Below are 26410 nucleotides of genomic sequence, written 5' to 3'. Positions count from 1 at the left end.
AAGGGTCCTTACCCTAGCCATTCCTTCCCTTGTTGCCTCTCTTCCACTGACTCCCACCCTTGTGGGGCTTCTGAGCCCAGTAGTGTCAGGGAGGGGGGAAAGGAGAGAAGAAAAAATCGCTAATAGCCCCTGTAATTATTTTTATATTGCTTTATTTATTTGCCGAGACAACTGTTTTGCCATATTGCTAGAACGTGTGTCTGCCATCTCAGATTTGGCAGACCAACTATGTCACTGCTTTAATGACTCCGGAGCCATGTCCTGAGAGGTCGTCCTAATTGTTCCTGCCTCCTTAGCTCGGTGCCAGGGGTTTTGTCTGTCTGGAGGTTGCGGCTGGCCGGTGGGAAAGGCATGCAGCCTCAAGCGCCTTCCCTCTGCCCACTGTCCACCTCCGCTTCTCTCAGATCAAAGCTCTTGAGACCTACTGCCGACCCCAGGAAAAGCTGGTAAACTCTTCCCCTTTGCCAGAGATAGGGAGGGAGATGCACTCAGAGAAGAAGCATGGCAGGTGCATGAAACGCTCCATTGAACGGTAGAAGGGCTGGGAGGAACGCTGTGCATCTCCCCTGCCTATTAACTGTCAAGGTCACTGAAACCTTGAGCCTCCTTTGAAAAGTTTCCCAGACCCTTTAGTTGCCAGAGTCCTAGTAATTCCTTATATCCAGGAAAGGATTTGTAAGTATGTTCACGCACATTTTTTTTTCTTACTTAAAAACCTGGTGAAGTAGATAGTATTATCATCCCATTTTACAGATGAAAAAACCAAGGTTAGAGAGATTAAGAAATTTGCTTATAATGTGGGAACCCTGAACTTTCTATTCCAAGCCCATGCTCTTTTTGACAATCCAGGGATGTCTCTTTGTCTTTCCTGTCCCTCCATTCCCAGAAAGGGTACAGATAAGCTGCTATAACAGCCTACCCCTCCTGTACCTCTCTCTCCATTTACAATATTTTCTTTGCGATCTCTAGTGCCCTTTAGCTGTACATGAGGCCTGAGCAGTGACCTATGCCTTAGATCTCCCTTTCCCCCTCCCAGAGAGAAAGAAAGCTGAAGATCTGATTCCTACTATTGAACTGATAACTGATCCTTGGGTAATGGGCATTGTATGCAGGTTCTAGAGAGTTCCTCTTTTCAGCCAGGGCTCAGGCTTAAAGGAACAATGCTCACCTAATGGAGATTCAGACACCAAGGTCGGGTGAACGGACCCGTTTCACTGTCTCCTTACGGAGAAAGGAACGTATTTTAGCTAGAGCTGTCTATTTTCAAATAGTATTCAGCTATTTCAGGGGCAAAGAAGTGTGTAAGGTTCTTGCTCCTGATGTCTGCCTGAAGGGGGCTCAGTCAGTGCTGCTGCCTTTCTGGCTGGTGAGCAGTAGAGAAGTACACATATTAGCAGAGCCCCCACTCCTGGGACAAGTGGAGACCCTCTGTTCTGGGTAGAGGACCAACTGCTCCCAGAGAATACACGTGGGGAGAGCTATGGGTTGGGAGTAGAGGACCTTGGCTTCTCGTTCCATGTTTGTCATTGCTTCGTTGAGTAAATCCCTTTACCACTCAGTTCCCTGTTCCTGTCTATAAAATGCAGTGAAGCTCTCTCAAATATAAAATAAGCATTTGGATTGCACTGTGTACTTTTTCACACAAAGTACTTTGTTTGATCAGAAAGTCTGGTTTAAACTTAGGATGAGGAAACCGGCTCAGGAGGATTATGTGGCAGAGCCAGGATCTAAGCCCAATTGTGTTGGAAGGTCATGCTTCAGCGTCTTTATATGTTAGGTGAAGATAATGATGATGACAATGATGGAAGCCAATGAGTGCTTATCAGAAGCCGGACTCTGTGCTAAGGAGTGTTACTTAATCATCACAACATATCAATAAGGACAGTACTCTTCTTATCCTCAGTTTAGAAATGCAGTGCGTAAAATGCTGAATGAGAAAGTGCTTTGGGATGTGCTTTCCTCAGTGCTGTCTGATTGCAAACCAGTCCTCTGCATCATTTTAATAGGCTCACCAGATGAGCCTGGTAGCCTCCAAGGGGAATGCACACTTGTCTGGGTCCCAGGTCAGAAGGTCAGGCCAGGATGGGGAAATGCCTACAGGAGACCCTCTTTCACCAGCAGGAAGGTGGGGTGTGCAGCATCCTCAGCTCTAACCTGTTGTTGCGTGAGCTGAGCTGCACATTACCAGCGAGCTCAGCGGGCACCTGTTTGGGAGCACCTGTTGTTCCATTTCTTCCTTGCCACCTTGACTGTTAGCCAAAGCATTTGTTTCTTCCGTCTCCAGCCTCTTCAAGCAACTAGGGAGACACATCCCTTTCCCCAGTCCCTGTTCTGCCTTTGGTCTGCCCAGACAGGAGTTGACCTGTTAGCCTTATCACTTTACCTCTGGAGTCTCAAGGGAACCAAATCTAACACACCAGCTGTAAGAGCATTGTATTTGGATCTGTGCTGGGACACCATAAAGCTTGTGTCCTGTACCTCATAAATTAAGAGATTTTATTGCTGGGCTCATGGAGTTTTGCTAGGCACTCAATCCATCTCTAGCACTAGCCCCCATCCTTCAGCAGTATCATTCTCTGTCCATAAAAGTCATTCTCTGTCCATAAAAAAGAGTTTGTGTTCCTCTCCAGACCTTTCCAGTGTATTGTCTGTCTGTTATCATGTTGCAACGAGATTTCAGGGAAAGGTATCCAGAAATGTCAGGGAGGCTGTGCCATCATACAAACTAGATACCACACCAGACAGGATAAAGATGAGCACGTTTCAGAGTCTGATGACAAGGTGGTGGTTTCGAGGACAGGCAGGTGTGGAATCAAGCGGTTGCCAGGGTTAACATTGCATTTTCCGAGACTTTCAACACTTTTTCAAGTCCTGAAATACCTCAACCCTTCATTTAGGTTTCTCCTCTCAGGCTTTTGAGTACCTGTAGAGAAGGTCACATTGGCTGTGCAGATTGGTGCCATCAAGTTCTCATCTTCTAAGCTCTGCCAAGCCCATGGTGCTATTCTATGCCCGCTTCTTTTTTTTTTTTAATTTTTTAAAAGTTTCTTTATGTATTTGGAGAGAGAGAGCACAAGTGGGTGAGGGGCAGAGTGAAGGAGAGACACAATCCCAAGAAGGCTCCACACACCATGAATGCAGAACCCGACGTCGGGCTTGAACTCACAAACTGTGAGATCATGACCTGAGCTGAGATCAAGAGTTGGATGCTTCACTGACTAGGCCACCCAGGCGCCCCTACACGCTTCTGGTTTTTTTTTTTTTTTTTAATTTCTTGGGTTGACTTCCTTTCGAAAGTCCCATAGATGGGGATCCATCTTGTTGCCCTCCCCACCCCCCACCCCCCACCCCCTGACGGCCTCACAACAGAAAAGCTTGTCCTGTATCTCACAGAGAAAAGTCTTTGAGATGTTAACTTCCTCCACTCCGTGCCAAATCTTATATTTGTATCCAATTTCATTTTACTTTTGGAGGTGTTTCTATTCCTTTCTAAGACTGATCTCTGCACCTCTGCTCTTGGTCCTCTACCTCCTACCTCCGTTTGTTTCTCAGATGCTTAATCGTCTTCACTCAATGCTCCCCTTATCAGCCCTTGAATGTGTTCGAGTGTCACCACCCATAATAAAAATTCTCATTCAGTCTCCATTTGTATCGTTTTTGTCTCCCGTTCCTTTTGCCACCCATCACAGTTGAGCTTCTGTCTCCATGGCTCATTTCTACCACATCAGAACATTAACAGCAGCTAATATCTATTAAGTTCTTACTATGAACCAGGCACTGTGTTGGGCACATTATATGAACAGTCTTCTTCGATTCTCACAACAACCCTCTGACCTAAGTACTATCGTAAGCTCCATTTTACCCACAAGGGTGGTTAGAGCTTTTGAATGACTTATTCAAGGTTACATGGTCCAGTGAGTGATAGAGCTGGGATTTGAACAGAGGCAATCTGACATAAGAGCCCATACTTTAACTCAGTTACCCACAGACTTGTTCTGTAAAGGCCTAGGCAGTGAAGCTTTTAGGCTTTGCATCCCAGATGGTCCCTGGTGCTACTGCACAGCTCTGTTCTTGTGGTGTGAAAGCAGCTATGACAATATATAAATGAATGAGAGTGACTGTGTTTCAATAAAACTTTATTTATGGACAATGAAGTTGCAGTTCCTGTAATCTTCACATGCTATAAACTATCCTACTTCTTCTTCGGAGTTTTTTTCAGGCATTTAAAACCATGAAGACCATTTTTAGCCTGCAGTCTGTACAGAAACAGGTGATGGGTTGTGGTTTGCTGACTCCTGCTCTAACCATGCCATTATTCAGGGCTTGTTGGAATATCAAATCCAATGGATTAGCTCTTAATGCTGTTGATACAACCCACTTTTTCTCCTCCCATGATTTTGAAGGCAATACTCACTTCCAGTTTTCCTTCTACCTTTATAAATCCATTAGTCTCTTCTGAGAGTCTCTTTTCTCCCGTCTACCTTTCAAATATTGGTATTTTCCGGGATCAATCGTTGACTTCTTTCTTTCTTTCTTTCTTTCTTTCTTTCTTTCTTTCTTTTTTTTTGTTGCTCTGGTAGAGTAATTGGTCCTACTTCCATGACTAACACTGGCTGTTAATGTAATAACTCAGAGCATGGGCATCTGAGTTTACTTTCCTGGGTTTAAATCCTGGCTCTAATAGATACTACTTGTGTGACCTCATGGGGTTGTTGTGAAGGTTAAATGATTTATGATTTGGAAAATTCTCAGAACCATGTTGTTAACATAATACAGGTTAATAAAATATTCATTATCATCATGTTATTATTGGTTAGATATAGACATCCTAATCTATATCTCCAGCTCAGACTTCTCCTTCGAGTCCTACACCTATACATCGAATCGCCTATTTAACATCTGTAACTTAGATGTCCTACTGGCACCTTCACTTCAACATGTTCCAAACTTAATACATCATCTCTCTCCCACTCCCAACCCCCCCAATGCTAACCTGCTATTTTCCTCCAGACTTCCTTATTCTTGTTAACAGCATCACTGTCCACTCAGTCACTTAACCGAGAAATCTGGGAATCTAGTTTAATGTCAGAAAAAAAGTGACATGAGACATCCAGCTTTAAAGCCAAGAGGAGACTGAACATTTTAAATCCCCCTCAGTGGGGATTTGAGATTAGCTATGTGATTGATTTGAAACATTTCCTCTCTCCCCTTTCCTAATCTCCTCCCCTTTATTCCTGCCAGAATGATCTTCTCTCTCTCCTTTAAACGTGATGTGTCCATTTCTAACTCCTTACCTTTGACCACACAATTCCTTTCATCTGAAAGACACCCCCCCCCATATATCTCCAAATGCCATTCATCACTCAAGAGCTAGAACACCCATGAAGTCATCTTGACTTCTCTCATCAACAAGATAAGGTATATTTTGGAATTGAGAGCTTATATTTTTAAAATGAATTTCACCATTACATATGTCATACTTTACAAAACCTTTTGTCACAAGTCTATAAGTCATACTGTTTCAACTGGATTATAAACATCTTAGGTTCACAGAGCATAGGATGTTCTCTTTTGTGAATTCTCCATAGTGTCTCACACAGGTCCCCTTTTGCCTTCAATCACTCTTTCTCTGGCTCCTCTCCCTCCAATAAACATGGGCCACAAAGTTCTACTTTATTCACTTTTATCCTTCTTTTGACTGTCTCTCTTGGAGATTTTTAAATCCGTTTTTAGAGATAATTTTTGTAGACCTATATCTATGACTTCCCAAATTTTCATTTCATTTCCTAACCTGTCTCTTGAGCTGCAGTCCCACGTCTCAAAGTTTTTGATGGATGTTTTCATGAGGATGCCTTGCCTGACGTCAAACTTAATACTATATTGAAATCTTAACTCATCATCTTCCCATCTCACCCCACCTTCACATGTCCTTATGGCATCATCATCTTCTGTCACCTGGATAAAACTTGCAGTCATCTTTGACTACTTTCATCACACATATACAGTCATTCACTATAGTATATCTACCGTCCCCTTATGCTATCTTTTACACCCCATCCTTTTCAGGTCCATTATAACAACAACCATAATAACAACTCTAGCAGTTAACATGTAATGAATGTTTGCTATGGCTGGGCACTGGGCTAAGTGTTTTATATTTATATTTTATATTTTCATCTGCATAGCATTACGAAGTAGGTATTCTTAGTATCTTCTTTTCATAGATGAGAAAACTAAGGCTCAGAGTGGCAGAGTGAGAATCACACCAAAATGGGTTTGGACTTAGCTTCCTTACTTAACCACAGTGCTACTTACTCGTCGTCCCTAGATTTCTATAATTGCTTCCTAACTGCCGTGCCTTCTATTTCTTGCTCCTCCACCAATCGTTCCTGTAGACCGTTTCCAGAATAATCATCTCCAAACATTGCTACCATTATTTCATTTCTCATCTCAAAATCATTTGCTATCTCCCTTTTATTCACTGAATTAAATGTAGTCATAGCCCAACATATCAGGCCCTCCACACTCTTACCACAACCTAACTTTCTAGCTCTGTCTCCTGGAAGCATATACCTCCACGAAAGGATTAAACCACAGTGTTCTACTCAGCCATACCATGATGTCATGTCTGCTCCTATCATCTACTCACTCCTGACCCTGTTGTGAGTTCCTAGAGGGAAAAGGACGGGTGTGCATGTTCGTACCCCACAGTGCCTTCCACCTAGTCTACACGTAATGAATATATGTCAAATGTTTGACAGTAGGGACTCAGTTACCACTTGGAGATTGTTTAATTACTCCTTCACACTCTCCTCTTTCTTTCTTTACCAATAGTGTTCTCATTTTCTATTCCTTAGCATAATTACCCTACAAAAATGTAAAAATCCTCTTCTCTGCAGTACCAACATCTTAGGAAAACCATGTCATCAGCTTTTTCCTCTGTTTATCCCCAAACATACCTTCCCGTCAATCTTTCTTCATTGCTTGCAAGTTATCATTAGACTAAACTGCACTAATCTAGGAAAGGTTTCTGGAGATGACCGCTGTGTGAAGATGATAGCACAGCCTATAGCATAAAGTCCTCTGGTGGATCTTGAGGTGAAATATTTTATGTAAGCTGCAGACTTTTAGCCCATGTTCAGCACTGGCCAGGGCCCCGAGTGACTGTATCTAAGAGATGGCAAGGGAAGTGACAACTGGGAGGCTTAGTTCCAAATGCAGATATTATAAATCTCCAGATGTTCTTACATCCAAGAGAGAAAGCATTCTCATTTTTTACTGAATCTTTTTTAGTTTAGCTTATTTGTTTGTGTTTTAGATCCTTGCTGCTTTCTGGGTGTTGCCACAGATTAGGGACCACAATGGCGAGGGACAGGATGGAATGCCTTTATAGTTCAGGAAGATCATGGTGTTTTATGTTTAGGCAGAGATTTCATTTATTTATAAGGACTGTTTATAACATCTGCTCAGTGGTTCCAGTCATCCAAAGTAATATTTATCAAACTTTTTGACGGTAACCCACACAAGAAAAACATTTTACATTGGACCCAATATACACACAAACGTGTGCACAGGTACACATATACACACACATGTACGTTACTGAACAAAAGTGTCATTAAACAATGTCTACTCTTACTATACGTGATTCACAGTTTTGTCTTTTCATCAATTTAATTTAAAAATAGTTGTGGTGAACTGCTAATCTGATTTCAAAGTACATTAATGAATCATTGCCAACACTTGAAAAACACTGGTTTAAAGGATAGAAACAAAAAGAGATGATAAGATGTTCTGTTTTGTGCTACTACTAGAAGGAAGTATACATTGCATGCAATTGACAAGCTGGCAAGGAACAGTTCTTAAGCCACAGCTAAAGACCAAAGTCCATAGCAGGGATAACAAAAATAATAAACTGTGGTGTATTGATTTTGTTAGCAGTTTTACACAATTCTTTGTTTAAAATTAAACTTGTAATTTTTGCGTGTGTGTGTGTGTGTGTGTGTGTGTGTTGTACCTTTTGGTGCATAACATGCTACCCAACTATATGGTAGTCTATTTTGATATTTACAAGGATGGAAGAGTTCCACATTCTTCTGCGAATTAGATAGAAAGCTGTGGCGCTTTTTCAAAGATTATTCATAAATAAGATATTGAGATTATTTATTTGAACATACGATCCCTTTATTACTACATGGAATAATACTAGCTATCTTTCATGAATTTGCTATGGTTTTTTTTTCCCCAGTGAGGGCTATACGACATTATTGAAGCATTAGGGTTATATAACGTACCGAGTATTAAGGGGAGCATCATGGGGCCAAGGGGGCTGTATTTTAGAAACTGGGTATAGTCACCAGTTGCTTGGATAACTGATTGGCTCAAAGATCTCTCCCTTAAACAGATGTCAGTTCTTCCAAAGTTGCATTGTAGTGAGAATGCAGCAAAAAGACAAGATAGATTTGAGCTGTAGTTTGAGAGATTTTGTGATGCTGTAAAGATCTTTCTGAACATCAATTCATAGTTTCTTGCATTTGCATTCAGAAGTTCTTGAGGGGGAGAAAAATAAGGAACGGGTGGCAACCAAGTAGATGGTACACAGTGCAAGCAAGCTTCTTCACTGAATACCCTTTGATATATTTTCATTAAACATTTTTTAATGTTTATTCATTTTTGAGAGACAGAGACAGAGCAGGAGCGGAGGAGGGGCAGAGAGAGAGGGAGACACAGAATCCGAAGCAGGCTCCAGGCTCTGAGCTGTCGGCACAGAGCCTGATGCGGGCTTGAACCCATGAACCGTCAGATCGAGACCTGAGCTGAAGTCGGAAGTGTAACTGACTGAGCCACCCCAATGCGGGCCTCAAACCCTGAACCGTGAGTTCATGACCTGAGCAGAGATCAAGAGTTGAATGCTTAACGGACCAAAATACCAAGGAAAACAAAAATGACAACCAAAAGAGCTTTCTGACAATGAGGAGACAGTACAATGTAGGCCAAGGGAGAAATGCAAGATCTGTAGGAAGAAACTGGATGTTGCAAACCTGCCTCCACCATTTACTAGCTGTGCAATACCGGGCATACCACTTAACATGCCTGATCCTGTCTCCTCATCTGTTAAATGGGAGCATAGCTATATAGAGCCTGTAGTGAAGATTATTTAAGATAACATATTTGTAGCACTCAGCACATAGAAGATTGTGGTAGACAGAATAATGGCCCTCTAAATATGTCACCACAGCCCCAGAACCTGTGAATGTGTTAGGTTACATGGTCAAAGGGATTTTTTTTTTCAGATGGAATTAAGGTTGATAATTAGATGACCTTCAAATAGGGACACTATCCTGGATTATCCAGGTGGGCCCAGTGCCCTCACGTGGGCTCTTGAGAGCAGCAGGAGAAGGCAGAATAGTCAGAGAGAGATGCAAAGGAAGAAGAGGTAGGAGAGATTCAAAGTGTGAGGGGCACTCAACCTGCCCTGACTGGCTTTGAAGTTGGAGGAATTGGGCAGTGGATCAAGGAATGTGGGGGGGCCTTCAACTGACAAACAGCAAAGAAATTGGGACTTCACTCCCACAACCACAAGGAAGTGAATTATACCAACAGCCTGAATGAGCAAAAAAATGGATTCTCCCCTAGGGCCTCCAGAAGGAAATGCAGCCCTGCTGACAGCTGATTTTTAGCCCAGTGGTGCCCATGTCCAATTTCTGACATGCAGAATTATAACAATAATATATTTGTATTGTCTGAAACTGCTAAACTTGTGGTTGTTATGGCCACGATAGAGAACTAATACAAAGATGTTCAATCATCAACAGCAATTGCTATTGTTAATTTAGGGTGATCATAGAAATCCCAGAAATTAGTGATTTACATTGTCTATTATAAGATTATTGATGACCCACTAATGGGATCCTCTTGAAAATCAATGGATGTTGGGCAACCCCAGTTCGAATCGAAGCTGTGGGTCTCAAACACACCAAAGGTCTGGGACCCAAAGGTAGTATATGCCAGTGAATTAAGTTTCTGGAGAATCAAGTGCTTAGTGGTTTTATTGGAATGTATGCAATTTATTAAAATGTATAGAATTTTTGGAATTCATAGGTGCTATATCTATCGTATTTTACAGGTGAGAATATGGAGCCAGTAGAGAACATTGTGGGCTGGGAGGAGGTAAGGCATTTCTCATTCTTCTCACCTGTAAAATAGTGATAGGGATAGTGTTTACTTAAGTCATTATGTCTAAAATGAGTAAGTTACTTGCTTCCTTTGAGCTTCGGTATTGTCCATAAAATAAAGATGATAATGTACCTATTTTATGCAGTTGTCCTGTGGGTTTAAATGAGATACTGCACGTAAAATGCTCGCCACATAACGTAGCACCTTCTAAGTGTTAACTGTTGCTGTTGAGCTGACCTTTGTAAGATGTGTTGATAAGGAAAGGTATTATGTAATAATACGTCATTACTTTCTGGGGGAAAAATCAGTGTAGCTTAGGTGGAGATTTATATATAATATTTTTGTTCCTTTGGTGGACTCAGATGTAAAAAGTTTCTCTTTTGAGTTTCTCTGCTATGCCTTGACCTACATCGTTTATTTAATTAAAAAAAAATTTAACATTTATTCATTTTTGAGAGGGAGAGAGACAGAGCATGAGCGGGGGAGGGGCAGAGAGAGAGGGAGACACAGAATCAGAAGCAGGCTCTAGGCTCTGAGCTGTCAGCACAGGGCCCCACGCGGGGCTCGAACTCACGGACTGTTGAGATCATGACCTGAGGCGAAGTCGGACGCTCAACCGACTGAGCCACCCAGGCGCCCCTACATCGTTTTTTTTTTAACCCAAACCATTTGACACCTACCCTGTGAAGTAAGGGTTACTATTCACCCATTTTACAGATTGGTATCGGGCAAAAAATCCGGCAATATTTAGTTCTGCCCCTGAAATGCTATTTCAGGCTTGATTTTTTCACAGTTGCTTCACTGAAGGATGTGTATGTGTGTGTGTGTGTGTGTGTGTGTGCGCATGTGTTTGCCTACTGCATGTATTTGCAAATGTGCAGAAAGAGCCTCACTACTAACTTTCTACCTTTGTAATTTTGAGACATGCCATATAGAATAGGGCTACTTCTGACTTCAGTCTTATTCTATGGAGTGATTTTGTCAGGAAAACCTTTAATTCTTTCTGCATAATATTTGTTTGGGGGCTCCCATTGTTTTGAAATTTATTTTACTTTTGGGTGTCTGTGGAAAGCCCAGTGTGATTCACGCCAATTAGGAATAGAGGCTAGGCACCCAAGACATCACATCTAGTGACTAGTTGACTAGCAAACTAAAATTATTGACCAAGTCATATTAATTATAATGATATTTTCCATGTATTGATTGTTCACAATATGCCAATGTCACATAGTGTCTCATTTAATCTCCATAACAACTCAGGGTCAGCAGGTACTATTATTAATCCCTTTATACTGATGAGGAATCTGGGGTGGGGAGACAAAGTACTTTGTACGAGTTTACATAGCTAGTTATTTGTGGGCAGGATCAGGAATTGAACTCAGGTCTGTGTGAGTCCCCAAGTCCAAGTCCTCCTGGTAAGGAGAACAGTCCTATGGTCTGACTCCCCTTAAATCAACTCTCTTGCCCACACTTAAGGCTTTTACACTGGATAATGGGAGAAGTGGACCTAGGGAAAGTTTATATTTTAGAGTTTTTTAAAAAAGTGATAAGTCACTTGAATTGTCCCTGTGTGCCCCGTAGATAATGGTTTATTTTCCAATGACTTTCAGATGCTTTTTGGGATAAACTCTAGTCCAGTGCCTCTCAAATCTTAACATTTGAACAAATCATTGGGGAAACTTCTTAAAAATCAGATTCCAATTTATTAGGTCCGAGGAAGAGTTTAAGATTCTGTACTTATAAATACCTCCCGGGGCACCAGGGTGGCTGAGTCAGTTAAGTGTTGGACTTCGGGCTCAGGTCATGATCTCACAGTTCATGAGTTCGAGCCCCATGTTGGGCTCTGTGCTGACAGCTCGGAGCCTGAAGCCTGCTTCAGATTCCGTGTCTCCCTCTCTCTCTGCCCCTCCCCTGCTCGTGCTCTGTCTGTCTCTCCCTCTCAAAAATAAATAAACATTTAAAAAAATAGCTCCCAGGGGATGGTGGTGCTACTGGTGTGGGGACCACACTTGGAGTAGCAAGGCCCTAACCTGCTCCATCCCAGCCTCTTCTTACTAACCTTGTGATAGCCTCACGACAGTGTAGAAGTTCTTCATATCATCCTTCTGGATTATAACAGACGTGTTTGCATTGGCCTATTTTACAGATCGTGGGGGGAAAAAAACCGCAAAAAACTGGAGTGCGATTAATTGAAACCAGGTATCAAGGCTAAAGAATGGAGGTAGGAAAAACACCCTACCCCCCCCCCCCCGAAAAACTTCCTTCTTCTCATACTCTACTATAAAAACCATCTGCCTTGTCTTTTCTGCTTTTGTTTTAATTTCTCAGGAAGTGTGTGAATGTGTGTGTGTGTGTATGTGTGTCTGTGTGTCTGTGTGTCTGTGCCTGTGCATGTGCATGTGTGTGTCTTGGGGGCACGTGGTGGGTGAGAAGGCAAGTCACAAGGATATGGCAATAAACATGGTAAACATAATCGTGGCACATAAGTGGAGGGTTGTGATCTTGGTAAACTTGGTTTTAGTTTCCTCTTTGACTTCCTGGAAAGATCTTCGGAGAGCTTTGGGGAATTTATTCAGTCCTAGCAGGAAGTCTTGGGTTCTGGTTGGGGCTCTGTCGCTAGCCACCTGTGTGATTTTGACAAGTCATTATCACCCTCTGGGCCTCAATTTCTCCATAGGTGAAATGACAGCATTGGCTCCTGCTCCCATCCCTGTTCATTTCCCACTATGGGCTTTTGAAAAAGCTGGGGCAATTGCATTGGCTACCAGCATTTGAGTAGTAACTCCACAATGAGTGATGGCGAACCAAACCTTGGGAATTTGCAAAGTTCCCCGGACCCAGTGAACTGTGAATTTTTTGCTTGGCCCCACCAGCTTTTATTTATTTATTGAAATCATCTGCTATCGCTCAGTTGTGCACGCTGCACACATTTGTTTAGGAGACCACATCATATCATTCAGGCCTCATTCTTTGCAATCAGGATGGGTCTGTTGGTCTCAGTGCTCAAAGGAGTTGAGAGAGCCATCAACAGAAGGAAAGCTCCCGTGAGTTTTGGAAAGAATGACAAATCTCGGCTATGAAGCTCTGGATTCAGTGGCTACCTTCAGCTTAGCCCTGATCTACAACAGATGGCTGCAATTTCTCCCTAGAATGAGGCATCATTTCTGCCAGAAGGATGCAAACTTTGTGATACCCCTCCTTGAAAACCTGGAAAATGACCAGACCAGGTTGGGCTGGTTTAGACTACAGGGTGCTTTGGGGAGAAAGTTCCTGCCCCTCTCATTCCGCACCAGCTAACTAGAGGCTTCTGAACAGCTTAGTGTACTTAGCTAAAAACAAGCATCTTTGGAAGGAATAAAGCAGGCAGAAATGTTTTGGTCCCTCTCCTTCAGTGGTGGAGCCACGGCAAGAAACAAATTGGAATATTTGGAAGCAGGCTGGAAGGAAATAGCATGACACATTTGAAATATCCATTCGATAATTAAGCACCTGAACGGCTTGTAGATTGGGATTTAATATGCTAAGGGGTGAAATGGGATGGTAAAAGTGAAAATGTACTCCAGTGCTCCCAATTATCTGGTTCTAAGGAATTCTATCATTGTTCACTCAGTGTTTACAAAGAAAGTCATAGGCAGTTTTACCGTGCTTCACATCGGAATCAATTTTCTGGACTAATTCCATTCTCAGCTGAGCAAAAGAAAGCAAACACCTGGATGGTTTTCTTTCCATGTGTTTCAAAACATCTTTGGGTTCTCTCCTAACCCTCTTCTCTTCTTTCCTACCGTATCTTTAATTTTTTGGCCCACCCTTCTCTAAGCACGTATGGTCCTGTGTGTCATTCGGGTAGTTAATTCTAGAAAGCATGGAATCATAGGACTGTTGCTCTTATAGTTGGCAGATATTTGGTGCAGGTTTCTATGTTGGAGCATACACCAAACGCAGGGAACCTGTGTCAACATAGCCAGGGACTGCATCGGTTCTGTATCCCTGCACTACCCACCTCCATGTCCTTTGAGTAACTGTGGATCAGGACCCACCGTGGCAGTCAGATATACACATCACCAAGAACAGAGCAGAGACCTGTACCTTCCTTAGGCTGCATCCCTGTAGACACTTTCAGTTCTTCCCCAAGTATGAAGCTGCCAGTTCTTTCCTACCTGTCTGCAACCTGGTCTTTGCTATTTATGGAGAAGTATAATTTTAACCTATCTAAGAAGATATTTGCTTATGATTGCCTAAAACAAGTAACAGCATGGGCACCTTTTCAGATCCTACTTGAGAACTCCTCATTCTGTTCTGTCTCTAGGCTCTAGGCAGGGAGCATTAGGATAAATTGCCCAATGCAATGTAAACAGTTTCACTTAATGCAGAATCTGTTTTTCTCATTTGCTGAATTGGAAGGAGGTAATTCATTGTATTCTGGTAATATAGTAATAAATAGAAAGTTTAACAGAAGAGCCTGGGTGCTTTGGAAGCACAAATTCAAACATTCCCCTCTTTGCTACAGCAGCACAGAGCCCGACTGCATGGGGTTGATCCGGGTCCTTGAAAAAATACACACACACACACACACACACACACACACACACACACACGTGTGTGTGTGTGTGTGTGTGATACCACTTTAGGAAAGCATCACACACACACACACACCCCGTGTGTGTGTATGTGTATATATATATATATATATATATATATATATATATATATAGTAAAACTCCATGAAAGCAGCATATCCAAGAGACCAAAACATAGATAGATTTCAAGTGGCACTCAGTTTTTCCTTCAACCTTGCGAACAGAGCAAAAGCAGCTCCTCTTGACCCTGTGGATTTCCTTTATTCCAGGCTAGATATTGGCTCTGAAACCAATGTGATACTATGTGAATGTATTTTCATGCCTTTTGAGTTAGAATAAGTAGATGTTAAAGTGTGAGTGAAAGGTACCATTTGACATCATTTATATGTCAGCTCGTTAAGAATCTATGGGAAAGGAGACATGATATAAATCATCTGTACCAAAATACAAAAAAAAAGTCTTAGACCAACAAAAGGCAATCATGAATGCTGATATACAAACTTGCCATATTTGTTAAATGCCATGAAGATAAATACGTGGTAATAGACAAGGTCTGGGGGCCATACCAATGTAGTAATTATTTCTTGTTTGAAGTGAGGACTGACATGCACAATCTCTAAAGGGAACATTATTGATTTGTCTGTGTCTCTCGTATTCATATAACAAACTCAGGTAAAGTTCAGAGATCCTGTCTTCCACACTGGTCTCTAGGCTTCAGGCTTTTCATGAGGGAGTGATAACCTTGCTAGCCACTAAGCCATCAGCACATATCTGACCATGGACAGAAACACAGGTTGGCAGCGGGGAAAAAGCCCTTCTCCTAGCCACATTCTTAGAGACCACGGAGAAATACCAGGATTTGCAAATACAGCTCAGTACCCGTGTGTGTTGGGGGGGGGGGGGATGATAAAGTCAGTATATGTGTTTGGAGGGAGGGGGGTGTTCCCTTTAGAGCAGAGATCTGACTGATGTTCCCCCCCCCCCCCCATTTGCCTTTCCTAGTGCCTTTAAGGAAGCCAGAAAAATGAATCTGGTCATTTCTTAAGTTTGAAAGATATAAAACAGAAAGAAGGTAAAAGGACTCTCATGAGTTCACCCCAGCTCTCTGTATCTTAAAGTGGCTTTTGGCAAAAGGGCCAGGGTCCTTATTCCCATGCCCATCTCCCAGGAGGATTTTGAGGAAGCCTGGGAGCAGGCTCCCCAGGGAGCTGGATACTTCCTCAGGGATGGAGCAGATCACTGTCCAGAGGGTAGGGCAGAGCTCTGGTTTAGGAGAGCATTCGGAACGAAAACGATGTTTTGGTCATTGCCAAGAGCCACCTTGTCCTAACACCCCTGAGAGCTATACCCCCATCGCATCTCTCTTCCTGTGTCCCAAAACAATCTGTTGCTGGCGTTGCTCTGCTCCCCACTACCCCAGTCCACAGCCAGCCAGCCAGCCAGCGCCTCCCAGCTCTCAGCATCGCAGCACCCTCACTTAACCCGCACCTCGCCACCCCTTATGGCAGTGCTCTCTTGCAGCGAAGCACAGGGCACAGGGCCGCCTGTCGACTTACCCCGGGCCGAGCGGTCTGTTCGGATCTGCGTCGTCTGGTGTCCGCGAGCCAAGTCGCGCGGTGCGGCCGCCTTACCGGACTCGGTCTCCGACCGGCGGCGGCGCGCAAACAGCAGCCGCCCGGGACAGCCCCGGGCCTGGAGGCTGCCCAGCGGTGGGCAGAGCAGCACCGGGAAAGGGGCGGGGTGCGGCGAGAGGCGCAAGTGCCGGTCCTACCTTGGTTTTTCTCCCTTCGCTCCTCAGTTATCCCCAAACTTCCCTGTGGCCGGCCGGCCCTCCTCACCTTCCGCCTCCGTCAGCGCCCCCAAACTCTTGGCGCCACCCGCCCCCTGCCGTGTGCTCTCTCGCTTCTCCCCGCTGTCTGACCCCACCTGGGCTGCTCCGAGGGCACGCACGCCCTTCACGCCGCCAGCCGCACAGCAGGAGCAGGGGAAGAAACTGACACGGGGAAACGGACAAGGGGAGCCGGCACGGGAGTGTGAGGGAGAGAGAGAGAAAGAGAGAAGAGACAGGGAGAGCGAGACAGGGAGAGCGAGGCACACAGAGAGAACCGCATTTACACTCTGACATGCACAGACGCACACCCCAGCTCCGGCTGCCAGGTAGCGGCTGGCGGGAGACCCGGCCACCCCTCCAAATCTTTCTAGACTAAAGGGTTCTGTCCCCTTCCGCTGCCGCTTCTGGAAAATGCTATACAACGAAGGGGAGAGAAAAGCAGAGAGGGGTGGGGAGGGGAAAATCGAGGAGGTACGCTCCCTTTCTCCTCCCCACCCCTAGCTCCAAAAATGTCCAACCCTGAGCTCTTCCTTCTCCCTTCTATCTGCTCCCGGCTTCCCTATGCTCCCGTTCTCTCTTTCTCCCTCCCTTAGGGTGTCTGCGAGCTGCGGAGAACCCGTCGCGGTTGAGGGGTGTGCGTGTATGTGTGTGTGTGTGTGTGTGTGTGTGTGTATGGAGGGGGAGAAAGCGGCGGATGGCTAAAGCACCTCTCACCTCCCCCAGCCCCGGCCGGCCAAGGCCTTACACACCCCCAGCTCTCGGCAGGGGCGGGAGGGGCGGGGCGGGGGAGGCGGGGAAGGGGGAGGGAAAGAGGGAGGACGGGGCAGCCTGCAGGGGCAGCAGCTACTGCCTTCTCTGCAGCTCGGTGGCCAGGGGTGGAAGGAAGCCGCAGCCGCAGCCCCAAGTCAGCCCCCGCTGCCCCGTCCCACCGCCTCATCTCTCCCCCCTCGGTACGGAATTTTCTGTTTCGTTCGTTTGCTCTCCCCGGGCCTCCCCCTCCCCTGGGTGGTGGCAGAGACTGGGGCGGGGGGGGCGAGCGCGGGCGCGGGTAGAGGCGACCGGAGCGCCTCGGGGCGGTTGGCTTGCAGAGTCTCTTTTTTGCCCCCTTGGCTTGAGTACCCCTTGCTTTGGACAGTGACCCCCCCCCCCACCCCCACCCCTCCCAGCGCAGGCCCGGTGCTGGTGCTGGTGGGGCTGCGTTGGCAGCCACGGGTCGTCCCGGGGGAAGGGTAGTTGAGCCAGTGAGAGCGTGTGCTAGCGGCCGTGGACAGCCGGACAGTGGGACCCTGAGTCGCCAGGGGCTGACCTGGGGTCGTCTGGGCTGGCTTCGGTCCTTGACGGGTCTAGTGTAACCCAGTGCGGGCAGCCCGGGAGCTAGCCCAATTTCCCCATTGGTGTCCCTCTCACCCTTAGGGTCGGTCCTGCCAAGACCAGCCTAGATTGAAGCGGGGTGGTGAGTGGGGACGGATAGTGCTATTGTAGGATGAGGGAGTAAGTTGCTTAGTGGTGGCAGTGGCTTCTATGTGTGTGTGTTGTGGGGGGGGGGGGGCAGCGTCACCGGACACTTGGGCGACTCTTTGATCTTTGCGCCTTTGTGTCACGTGAGGCAGCCCCCCCACCCCCACCCCCCCATCTCTGACCTTATACTCTAGCGCCCAGAACGCAGACCCTCTTGAACCTTACCGGGACCAGCCTAAATGCTCCACCCCCACCACAAGACTGCGACTACTACCTGCAACCTGCGGGCACTCAGGTCCACTAGCTGGCAGCATGTCGTGGCCCGACCGCACAGCCCCAAAGCTCGGCTTTGTCTTTTATCTCCTTCACTACCTTTCTTCGGAAAGGAGGGTGCGAGGCTCTGCCTTTCTGAGCGCTGGGCTGGTACCTGAAACCCTTTTCCCTACCCATTCCCACAGTAATCCGGAGCTCAGAGAATGCTCCACTGTTCTTTCAGCTGTCGCCTGCACGCACGCTGTGAGCCCGAGTCGACCTCCAGAAAGAGCCAGAACCTTCTGCCCGGTCCAAATGGCCAAGTGTTGCATTGCCTTGTCATTGAAGCTGGCGTAGTTATGTCTAGTGTGAGCCCTAGCAACTCTCCTAGGCTACCCTGGGAAAGTCCCTCGGGGCACCCAGCAAGACAAGTTTTTCTGTTGTCCTCAGTCTCCTTCACCCTGAGGTGGCCCAATATTCTGGAGAGTCTGAAGCTTTGTGTGGGAGCAAGGCATCAGAGAAAAGTATTGCCTGGGGGATGAAGGGTGTGTGTTTGTGTGAGCGAGGAGGGACAAGGGTGAGGCAGAACGGTTCCAGAATCGAGTGATTTTTTTTTTTCATCTACATCATGGCCTAATGTACTTCCTGAAGTGTTTAAACCTTTCTGCCTTTCTCCCTTTCAAAGGGAGTTTTACCGTGGCCAACAACCTCAAATGTACATACAGCCTTCCAGACAAAAGAGGTCAATGTTGCGATTGAGCGGGTCCCTCTTTTGGCTAGAGGGGTGAGTAGGTTATGTGGCTCTGGACAAGACCTTGGGGCATCTCCCTTTCTCTGACCAAAGGGTAGTTTAGCTGAGGCTTCTAAACCAAGCCTAGGATATAACCAGGAGCAACACACAGGGAGAGAAGAAAAGTCCTTTTCTTGTGAGCCTTCTCCTTCAAAGGCCTTGTCTATAGTGCAGGTGCCTTTAACATATGGAGATTATGGGTGTTTTTGAGTTGTGGTGTTTTCCAGGTGGATTTGTGCATAAGACCCAGATTTTCTTCTGGTGCCCACCCTACCCTGCTAACCTCTTCAGGAGACCAAAGACATACAAAAGAAAATCCTCTCCAAAGTTGAAAGCACACCATGCAAATGTCAGGCATCACTATACCAATTCCAGGACAAACCTACTGGGGGATCTCCTAATGCAATTGAGAAGCAGACTTGGGCGGGAGCCTGAGCTGGCCTAGGTTGTTTGTGAGCCTTGGGGCTGGGAGGTTCATCCTCTCTGTGAATATGGAAATACTCAAGTTTTCTAGTTGGTGGCTGAGAATGTTTCTTTGAATTCTCCTCAGGCAGTTTGCAACCAGAGGCTACAGCTGCAGAAGTGGTTCAAAGTCCCAAATGGAAGCGATTTCGAGTAATTTAAGGTAGATTTACCTGGCTGCTAGGCGAGGTTTACTCACATGGCCTGGCCTGTTGAAACACCATCCCGATATGACTTCAAAATGCCATTGGGACTTAAACATTCTGAGGCACTCTCTTTATGCCTACAGCCTTGACTAGAGTGGTAAGCGGGACATACAGACCAGACCAGAGTTTGTTGTGATATTGGAGGCAAAGTGAGATTGCTATGAGAAACCCAGAGAGTAAAGGCATTTTCTTTTCCCCTTTACGCAGGGTTTCTCAACCTGGGCAGTACTGACATCCTGGGCCACACGATTCCTGATGGTGAGGGGCTGTCCTGGGATTGCAGGATGTTTAGCAGCATCTCTCGCCTCTGTCCACTAGATGCCAGTAACACCCCCACCTTGTGACAACCCCAAATGTCTCCAGACATTGTCAAATGTCCCCTAGGGGGCAGAATTCTCCTCCCCTCCCGCACCCCCCCATCAAGTACCACGGCCATTGACGGTGGTGTCCGTATTTCACAGACCATATTTTACCTTAATTCTACCCACATGGTGTGTCCAGATCTTATATGGAAAAGACTCTCAGAAAATATGGGAGATTTTGTGAGGAAACAGCGTGAAAAGAAGTTCGTATGGATTGATACATTTTGTCAAATGATTGCACTCATTGTTATAATCATTGCCACCTCCCCATCACCATCTAACTTTTGGTGAGCAAGCACTCACTATACTAGGGAGCTGACTGGAGCAAAGATCTGTGAGGCACAATTCCAGCCTTCAATATACTAAGGAACTATTGACCTTTATGTCCCCAAAGGAAAAGGGGTACAGATTTTCTTGGATAACCAGTTTCTGGACTGAATCCAACCTGGCTTTCTCCCTATTATTTCCCCTTTGTCCTCAAACAGTGACTTATTCTTTAAGGTTCCGCCTTAGGGAGTTTGTTCTGTGTGTTGCTAATCACCATACCTTTACCATTGAATTGTTTGTGGCTTTTCTCTATATGACCCTTATCCAACATTGAATGTATCCAGCATTAAAGTGACCACAGCATCACAAAGGCTTTGACAGATTGAACAGTTTGAAGGACAGTTTTTTATTTACAAAGGAAAGGGCTTCTAGTCCACCGGCAAGTTAGAGAAATCCTCCACAGTGGCAAAGACAAAGGAAAGGAATGGAATGGAAGAAGAGACTCTTCTTCAAATACTCTGGAGTGTTGATTGTGGGTTTTAACATTCAGCAGTATCTCTGCCCCAGGAAGTCAAACAACACTAATGTGAGTGGTAGGATCCTGATCAGGATTTCAGCAAAGAAAAATGCAGGAGGAAGTGTGGAATATCTGTCCAAAATCAGCTGAGTAAGCTCCTGCCTTGAAAATGAGTGTCTGGTGAGCCACACCTACATCAGTGTCACCTGCTTTGAATAAGATTTAGCCCAATACCATGCATATGTAGATAGCAACATGTCACTTGTGAAAACCTAGCACCCGATCGGCACATTTAAACTTTGTAGGTCCATGAATTATGGTTCTCGGGCCAAGGCCAATTATTTATTTAAATAAAAGTTTTGCCTGAATTGGGACCATGAATGGCTGTAAGTAATTGAAAACAATTCTTCTACCACAACAGGATCCCTGTAATCAAGGCATAAGGCCTCGAATAGCAATTAATCTTAATAAAAGAAGTGTAAACACAACCACACTTTATGGAGTGGCTAAGGACTTTGCTGTGCCTACCATTAATAGGAATGCGAATGCAGCTGGCCCTGGGCTAGTTTATAAAGCGGGATTTACACCATCACAGAACATTTAGAGAACATTGGGCCTTCCCTGAAGTTCCCTGATAGTTAGTGACAGAAACAAGACCCCGATCAAGTCTTGCTGCTTTGTGACTGACTCCCTGTGTGGCCTCAGGAAGGGCAGGTTTAGTTTTTATCCTGTCTGCCCCCACCCTCTTCGCTTATTAAAATCTGCCCTTGTGGAATTATATGATCTGCCCTAGTCAAAATACCAGTGCTTTCTCTCTTAGGAGTACCTTTGTCTTCAGCCTTTTTGTCCCAATTGTCAAAACAAAAACAAAAACAAAAACAAAGACAAAAACAAAAACAAAAGCCTCTATCTATACTTACTCAGGAAAATGAAAACATGATGGGACAAATATTTCTTTCATGTAAAGACTTCCCGAGGCCCCTGAAATCACCCCAGGTGCAGGTCAGGACTTGTAAATCTGTGGAGGCCAGGGTAGCACAGAGAAAGTTGGTTTCTCCTGCCTTTTCAAGAATAGGCAATTTTTTTTTTTCAGGGAGGGCTTGGTACAAAAATGAAATGTTTAATTTGAGTATTTTTCTCTGGAGGGTTGGCTGGTTTGAAGGAGTATCTGGTGAGCTGTGTTGTATTCTTGATCAATAACATGGACCCTCATGGAGAGAGTAGTGAGGGGCTACCTATGGAAGGTTTTTGGAGGGTGGGTTGTGCTGGAGAGTGTAAGCTTTGGAGTCAACAGACCTTGGTCTTAATTCCAGCTCCGTGTCTTATTAGTTGTGAAAACAAAGTCATGTGAACCTTGGTTTGCTCATCTCTCAAATGGGGATAATAGCTCAGAGTTGTTTAGTGGATTTAAGTGGATAATATGTAAGCTTAGCATGGAGTCTAGTATGTAGCAGTAACTCAGTAATTGCTCATTTCCTTTCTTTTCCATTTCTGCCTTTTTTTTTTATTTCAGGGGACAGACATAACATAAAAGTAACCATCTTAAAAATGTACAGTTCAGTGGCATCTAGTACCTTTATATGTTGTGCAAACTTCATCTAAAGCTAGTTCTAAAACATCTTCACCCCAAAAGGGGATCCTGTACCCTTAATCGGTCATTCCCCATTCCTCCTTTCCCTAGCCACTGACAACAATTAATTTGTTTTCTGTCTCTAGGGATCCAGCTATTCTAGATATTTCATATAAGGGGACTCATACAATGTGACCTGTTTCATCTGCCTTGTTCACTTAGCAAGTTTTCAAGGTTTATTTGTGTTCTAGCACGTGTTGGTACTTCACTCCTTTTTATGACTGAATGACATTTCATTGTATGGAGATATTACTGTCTTAGTTTGGGCTGTTGTAACAGAATACCATAGATTGACTGGTTTAAACAATAAATATTTATTTGTCACAGCCTTGAGGTTGGAATTCCAAGATCAAGATGCCAGCAGATTCTATGTCTGCTGAGCACACTTTTCCTGATTTGCAGATGGCTGCCTTCTTGCTGTGTCCTAACATGGCAGCTGGACTATGTGTAAGAGAATGAGAGAGAGAGAGAGAGAGAGAGAGAGAAAGAGAGAAAGAGAGAGCGCACTTTTTGGTCTCTTCTTATAAGGGCACTAATCCCATTATGGGGTCTCTATTCTCATGACCTCATCCAAACCTAATTATTTCTCAAAGGCCCTACTCCCAAAAGCCACCATATAGGGGATTATGGCCTCAACACATGAATTTGGGGGGAGGAGACACATTCAGTTCATAGAAAAGTTTGTTTACATCAGTTCATCAGATGAAGAGCATTTGGATTGTTTTCACCTTTTAGTTGTAATGAATTATGCTGTTCTGAACATTTTCGCACAAGTATTTGAATATCTGTATATACCTAGGAGTGGAATTGCTGGGTCATATGGTAATTCTATGTTTAACTGTTTGAGGAAACACCAAACTGTTTTCCACTGTGGCTGTACCATTTATAGTCCCACCAATAATGTTTCAATTTCCCCACATCCTTGCTAACATTGTTATTTTCCAAATTTTTTTTACATTACAGCCATCCCAGTGGGTGTTAAGTGGTTTCTTATTTGGGTTTTGATTTGAATTTCCTAATAATTACATGAACATCTTTTCATGTACTTGTTGGCCAATGTTATATTTTGTGGAAAAATATCTAAGTCTTTTGACCATTTTTAAATTGAGTTGTCTGTTAGTTGTTTAGTTGTAGGATTTATTTATATACAAATCCTGGACACTAGACCCTAATCCAATATATGATTTGCAAATATTTTATCTCATTCTGTAGGTTGTCTTTTTACTTTCTCGGTCGTATCCTCTGATGTGGAAAAATTTATAACTTTGATAAAGTTTGATGTTTTCTTACAAACATTTTATGCTTTTATTTCTTATGTTTAGGTCTTGATTTATCTTGAGTTAATTTTTGTTTATGATGTGAGATTAGAGTCTGCTTTCTTTCTTTCTTTTTTTTTTGTTTTTTTGTTTTTTGCATGTGGATATCTAGTCTCAGCATTGCTTCTTGAAAAAAATTATTCCTTCCCCATTGTATGGTCTTGGCACCTTATCAAAAATCATTTTGCCCATCGATGTTTGGGTTTATTTCTGGACCCTCATTTCTATCCCAATTGGTCTAATTTGTCTATCCATGTTCCAGTACCACACTCTTTTAATTACTATAGCTTTGTATGAATTTTTGAAATAAGGAAGTGTGAGGCTTCCAACATTGTTCTTCTTTTCAAGATTGAGCTGGCTAATCAGGGTCTCCCAACTCCATGTAAATTTGAGGATCAACATTTCCATTTCATCAAAAAAGGCCAGTGGGATTTCAGTTGTGATTACACTGAATCTGTAGATCACTTTGAGGAGTATTTCCATCTTAACAATATTGTCTTCTAATCTGAGACACAATGTCTTTCCACTTATTTAGGTTTTCTTTAATTTCTTTCAGGAATGTCTTATAGTTTTCAGTGTGCAAGTCTTGTATGTCCTTGGTTAAGTTTATTCCTAAGTATTTTACTCTTTTAAATACTATTGAAAAGTTAAATTGTTTACTTAATTTCCTTTATGGGTGTTTTATTCCTAATATATAGAAATATAAGTGATTTGTGCATGTTGATCTTACAACTTTGTCTAGTTTGTCCATTAGCTCTAATCGTTGTTTTGTTCATTCTTTAGGATGTTTTCTTTATATGAGATCATACCATCTGTAAGTAGAGATAGTTTTATTTCTTCCTTTCCAATTTGAATGCCTTATGTTTCTTTTTCTTGCCACATTGTCCTGGCTGGAAATTTTGGTCCAATATGGAATAGAAGTGAAAAAGTGGGCATCCTTGTCTTATTTTTGATCTTAGAGGAAAAGCTTTCAATTATTTGTAATTGAGTATAATGTTATATATGGGTATTTCACAAATGCTCTTTTATCAGGTTGACAAAATTACTTTCTATTCCTAATTTTTAAGTGTTTTCTTTATTATGAAAGGGTGTTGAGTTTTGTCACATGATCTTTTTTCATTAGTAGAGATCATCACGTAGATTTCCTTCATTCTGTCAATGTGGTACATTAACATTGATTGATTTTCTTAAAATTTTTTAAAATATTTTTTTAAATTTATTTTTGAAGGAGAGAGAGAGAGAATGAGTGGGGGAGGAGGAGAGAGAGACAGGGAGACACAGAATTCGAAGCAGGCTCCAAGCTCTAAACTGTCAGCACAGAGCCTGATGCGGGGCTTGAACCCACAAGCTGTGAGATCATGACCTGAGCTGAAGCCAGACGCTCAACCAACTGAGCCACCCAGGCACCCCTGATTGATTTTCTTGAACCAACCTTACATTATTGAACTAATTCCTACTTAGTTATGGTATATAATCCTTTTAATATGTTTCCGGATTCAGTTTATAATATATTGTTGAGGATTTTTGCATCTGTGTTCATAAAGGATATTGGTCTGTAGCTTTGTCTTCTCATAATCTCTTGGTCTGGCTTTGGTATCAGGGTAATGCTGGCCTTGTAGCATGAGTTAGGAAGTATTCTCTACCTTTTGGAACAGTTTAACAACAATTAGTTTTAATTATACTTTAAATATTGATAGAATTCACCACTGAATCCATCTGGTGCTGAGCTTTTCTTTAAGACATTTTTGATTAGGGGATGTTTTTGATTACTGATCAATACCTTTAATTTTTACAGATATGTTCAGAACTTATGTTTCTTCTATAGTTAGTTTTGATAGCTTGTGTTTCCAGCAATGTTTCCATTTTATTTTGTTATTTAAGCTATTCATTTTTTCTTATAATCCATTTTATTTCTGTAGGATTAGTAGCAAAATGTCCCCATTTTAATTTCTGATTTTAGTAATTTGAGTCTTCCCCCCTTTTTTAGTCAATCTAACTATAAATATTGTTAATTTTGTTGATCTTTTTAAAGAAATAACCTTTGCTTTTGTTGACTTCCTCTATTTTTTTTCCTATTCTCTGCTTTATCGCTTCTCTAATCTTTATTTCCTTCCTTCTGCTAACTCTGGGTTTAATTTGTTCTTTTTTTTTTTAGTTCTTTAGAGTGTAAAGTTAGATTATTGATTTGAGTTCTTTTTTAACATAAATGTTTGTGATATAAATGTCCCTTGGAGCACTGCTTTCATTATATCACATAAGATTTGGTATACTGTATTTTCATTTTTATTCTTAAAGTATTTTTAAATTTTCTCTTGTGATTTTTTTCTTTGATATTTTTGTTGTTTGAGAGTTTGCTGTTGAATTTATGTGTTTCTGAGATTTCCTGTTTTTCTTGTGTCTTTGATTTCTATTGCTAGCTTCATTCCATTGTAGTTGGTGAAGATACTTTATATGATTTCAATATTTTAAAATTTATTGAGATTTGTATGGTCTAACCTATGGTATATTGTGGAGAATGTTCCATATGCACTTGAGAAGAATGTGTATTCTGCTGTTGTTGAGTGGA

At 43.3% G+C, this 26410-nt stretch overlaps 2 protein-coding genes across 2 annotated transcripts in view; one reads left to right on the top strand and one right to left on the bottom strand.

The window, feature by feature from the left end:
* The window catches only part of TRPC5 (transient receptor potential cation channel subfamily C member 5), a 271580-nt gene extending 255200 nt beyond the window's left edge, over positions 1 to 16380 (bottom strand). Inside the window, exon 1 of the mRNA XM_081793501.1 lies at positions 16310 to 16380. The gene's annotated coding sequence lies outside the window, so the exon portion shown is untranslated. The remainder of the gene's footprint in view (positions 1 to 16309) is intronic.
* A 1043-nt stretch (positions 16381 to 17423) lies between these two features.
* The window catches only part of RTL4 (retrotransposon Gag like 4), a 352755-nt gene continuing 343768 nt past the window's right edge, over positions 17424 to 26410 (top strand). Inside the window, exon 1 of the mRNA XM_081793502.1 lies at positions 17424 to 17534. The gene's annotated coding sequence lies outside the window, so the exon portion shown is untranslated. The remainder of the gene's footprint in view (positions 17535 to 26410) is intronic.

The sequence above is a fragment of the Panthera onca genome, chromosome X (genome assembly GCF_046562875.1).
Source record: "Panthera onca isolate mPanOnc1 chromosome X, mPanOnc1 haplotype 2, whole genome shotgun sequence".
Lineage (NCBI taxonomy): Eukaryota > Metazoa > Chordata > Mammalia > Carnivora > Felidae > Panthera > Panthera onca.
This window is presented reverse-complemented; position numbering and strand designations above follow the sequence as displayed.